The sequence below is a fragment of the Lolium rigidum genome, chromosome 3 (genome assembly GCF_022539505.1).
Source record: "Lolium rigidum isolate FL_2022 chromosome 3, APGP_CSIRO_Lrig_0.1, whole genome shotgun sequence".
Taxonomy (NCBI): Eukaryota; Viridiplantae; Streptophyta; class Magnoliopsida; order Poales; family Poaceae; genus Lolium; species Lolium rigidum.
The window spans coordinates 223255216-223259396 of NC_061510.1; positions in this window are offsets into that span (position 1 = coordinate 223255216).

Consider the following 4181-nt stretch of genomic DNA (forward strand, 5'->3'; position numbering starts at 1 on the left):
CCCTTTTCGATTGTTGTTGAAGTGGGGGGGTCTCCTTTAGCCTTCTTGTTCCTTTGATACACCATTTATGCCTCATTGCCTAATACCTGAGATTATCCTTATAAACATATTAGGCCAAATACTCTAGCACGGTGTCATTGTTACCAAAATAATGGATAAGGGTAAAATACCCTTACAATCTCCCCCTTTTTGGTATACGATGACAAACCGAGCTAGAGTCACAAATAGATATTATGATAAGCTCTAAACCTTGATTCCATATAAGATATTACGACAGCTCCCCCATAATGTGTGCACTTGGAGAATTTGCGTTTGAATGCAAAGTGCACCATTTGTGGAACATGAGAAGCTCCCCCAATATCTTTAGGAAACAAGCATGGTATGGAGATGTGCATATCAAGATATATAAGCATAGCACACATAATCATCCTAACATAGAGTAGCACACATAATAGTCGTCCATACACATCCATACACGAATTATTGGAAGTAGCAAATGGTTCTTGAAAACTCAAAGCAAATAAGCACAAGCCATATAAAATCCAAATAAAGCAACTCCCATGGCTTGTGGCAATCAAAGAACCCCGTGGTCCTAGACTCTACTCTCTTCTCCCCCTTTGGCATCGGAACACCAAAAAGGCGAAGAAAAGAGGAGAGATGCTATCGCACCCATCAGTAGAACTCATGCCCGGTCGAGTAGGAGCTCTCGCCATCTCCGCGTGCAGCCGCATCACCCTCATCCTCATCACCATCATCATCAGCAGGGGTAGGAGCACGAGCAGTCCTAGGAGGGAGGGCACCATGAGCGTACACGGAGAAGTCGAAGTTCGGATCATCTCATCGGTAAGGAGAGGCATCTCCCACCGAGGTGCTACCACATGCTCCATCTCGGGTCCGAAGGAGGAACAGGGTGGTTCCGTGAGGCCATGAACTCATTCCGGCGCCTCCGTGTCTCCTCGGTTCACGAGTAAGGCTCGATGTGCAACATCATTGGTGTTCTTGCACATTTTCCACATGCCGGAGAAGAAGCGAGCGGCACCATGCTTGGAGCGCCGAGAGTAGCTGGAGCTAGCATCATGATCATGGTGTTCCTTGGAACGGCGCTCAGTGGAGGGCATCATGGAGGGAACGTCCGGACGAGTGGCCTCCTGAGTGGGTATCCTGAATGGGTCCATGATGACTCTTTCACCAAGAACGTTGAGAGGAGCGGGGACAATGTAGTTGATGAGCCGCTAAACATACTGAGCATAGTTGGGAGTCATGCGGTCCATAACTGCACGCTTCAGTTCACAGTGGATAAGATCACAGCCATCAATCTTCCTTACCCTGTCAGGATGACAATAATACATCAGATTTAGGTGATAGTTCCTGACTTCACTTGTGTCGCCGTACTTTGCCGATGAGGCTTTCACGGAACATCTTGGCAAGGACAAGATATGAGTAGTACATCCCAGAGATAGTGGGAGGTCCAGGTGTAGGGTTCGCAGGATAGCAGAAGGAGATGTCACCCTTAGTAAGCTTGGATCGTGAATGAATCTTGTACCCTGGAGCACTGTCACCACCACAACCCATGGCTACACGGAACTGAGAGTAGGAGCATGAGTACTTCTCCTTGCCACTCATCCAGGTGATGGTGCGATCCGTATCATCATGGAAGAAGACGGTGCAGTGGAACTGACGGACAAGGAGGGGACAGAAGGTAGGATCCTCTTGTTGATCATTAGGCTTGAGGCACACAAGGTCATACAATCCCATACCCTTCAAGGTTTCAACCACAAAGCGGTACTTTGTGGCTTCATGCAAGGCAAGCTCGTCGGGATTGATGGCCTTGGGCGTTACAATATCACCATTCTTCATAAACTCATGAGAATCATAGTAACCATCCCATAGGGCTGCTTGTGTCTTGGTCCAGAAGAACTTGTCCCCACGAGTGTAAGTCCGTTGCTCAAAGCGATACGGATTCACCGTCCTCATTTTCTGCCACTCAACACGGTTTGCATTCCCAACATTGAAATTTGGCACTATTTCATCATCCTCTTGGGCGGCATGCTTATCCTTTTTCTTGCCACCAACAGACTTGGTTCTACCCCCAGCTAAGCTACCAATGTCAGTACCATTATGAGCTTGAGGGGGTACGCGACTACTAGAACGGCGGGGAGGATCAGCAGTCCTTCCTCTCTTGGAAGCATTGCCACGTGCCTCACCACTCCAACTACCTGTGAATGAGAAAATAGAGCAGGGATAGCAGTGGGGTAAGCGTACATGTCATCAATAAGAGGGAAGCCAAAAAGCATAGCATATATCCAAGTGTATTGATGAGATTGTGCGAAAACTGGGCGATCCGGCGCACAGGCCGGTCCAACCGGGCAGCAGACCGGACGAGCCGGTTGGCGACCGGTTGACCGGGCCGCACGCCGGGCCGACCGGTTGAGCGGCCGGTTGACCGGGCTGGTGACCGGATCTGTCGAAGTGTGAAGTTGTGCCCAGATTTTCTACCACAAAATCATGCAAAAACTCATAAACTTGAATATAGACTATAGCAATAGAGTGGAGGAAGTGCATTGTGTTATGAGACACTCTAAAGGCATGAGGACTTACAAACCCTAACCCTAACCCTAAAATTTCCCAAATCTTGTCAGAAAAATTGCAATGTGTGATGAGGACAAGAGAATAGGAAGAAAGGAAGATCACATTACCAGAAGACATGGTCCTCCTTGATCGAGAGAGCAAGAAGAACACTAGGTAGGGCTTGAAAACCAAGAACTCCAAGATTTCCCAAAATAGCTTGAGAGGGACCAAATCCTTTGGTGGAGTTGCTCCAAGGGGCCCGATCTATGGTTTGGTGGAGTTTGAGGGATTTCTTGTGGTGGGAAGGCCCTAGAGCATGTGGGAGGTGATGGGGGCGGCGGCAATGGAGGTGTGGAGGTTTGGGGGTAATGAGGAAGAAGACCCCAAGGGGTATCCTCCTCCACTCATAACTGGTCGCGCGGCCGGTCAGGCGCCCGATCGACCGGACCTGGCACCAGCTGGTCCGGCCCAGAGGCCGGTCCGACCGGACCAGAGACCGGCCACGGGCAAATTGCCCAGTTTTGTCTCGTTTTGCCTCGTTTTGCCCCTATTCTTTGTGTAAATGTGTGTGAATGCTCAGATGATGACATGTACATATAGATAGATAGATGATGATGAGATGAGCATAGACATGGGGTTGGAAACACAAGGTTCTCTAGGCATACCCATTGGAGAAAAAATCCAAACAAGATGTAAATAGCAACAATGGGTATGAGTCGAAATATATATCAAGAATCATAAGTCATTCTGAAATGAATTTTGCAATAAGATCATTTGACCTTATATAGTCAAATCAAGTTGTAATGAAGGCTCAATGAGGGGCGGGGGATTACTCCCCCTATGTGAAAGCGCAAATGTCATGAGACCTTGAAGAGACATGCTTGGGTCCATATAATGACATTGGGTCTATTTATGTTGCACACATAGGTATGCATCTTACCAAGACATGGTAGGATGACTATCCCCATATGTGCTATGCCTCTAAGCTAGATAGCAAGATAAATGCAAGAATATAGTGCAAGAAGTTAATCAATCCAAGTTTTTAGGATCAAGAATACCAAGTTCTCCTCTCAAGTTAACAAAGCGGGCTTCATCCAAAGGCTTAGTTAAAATATCCGCCAATTGGTAGGTTGTTCCCACATGAGTGAGATCAATATCCTTATTGGCAACATGATCACGTAGGAAGTGATGGCGAATGTCAATATGTTTGGTGCGACAATGTTGAACCGGGTTATTGGCGTTCTTAAGTGCACTTTCATTGTCACAAAGAAGAGGCACCGTACCAAGAGACACACCATAGTCTTTCAAGGTTTGCTTCATCCATAACAATTGAGTGCAACAAGATGCCGCGGATATGTATTCGGCTTCGGCGGTGGATAAAGCGGTGGAGTTTTGTTTCTTGGATGACCAACTCACCAATGACCGGCCAATAAATTGGCAAGCCCCGGAGGTAGACTTCCGGTCAACCTTATCACCAGCCCAATCGGAATCCGAATAGCCAATGAGTTCAAAGGTTGACCCCTTTGGTTACCATAGTCCGAGAGTAGGAGTGAGAACAAGGTATCTTAGAATCCGTTTGACCGCCATTAAATGGCTCTCCTTGGGAGCGGATT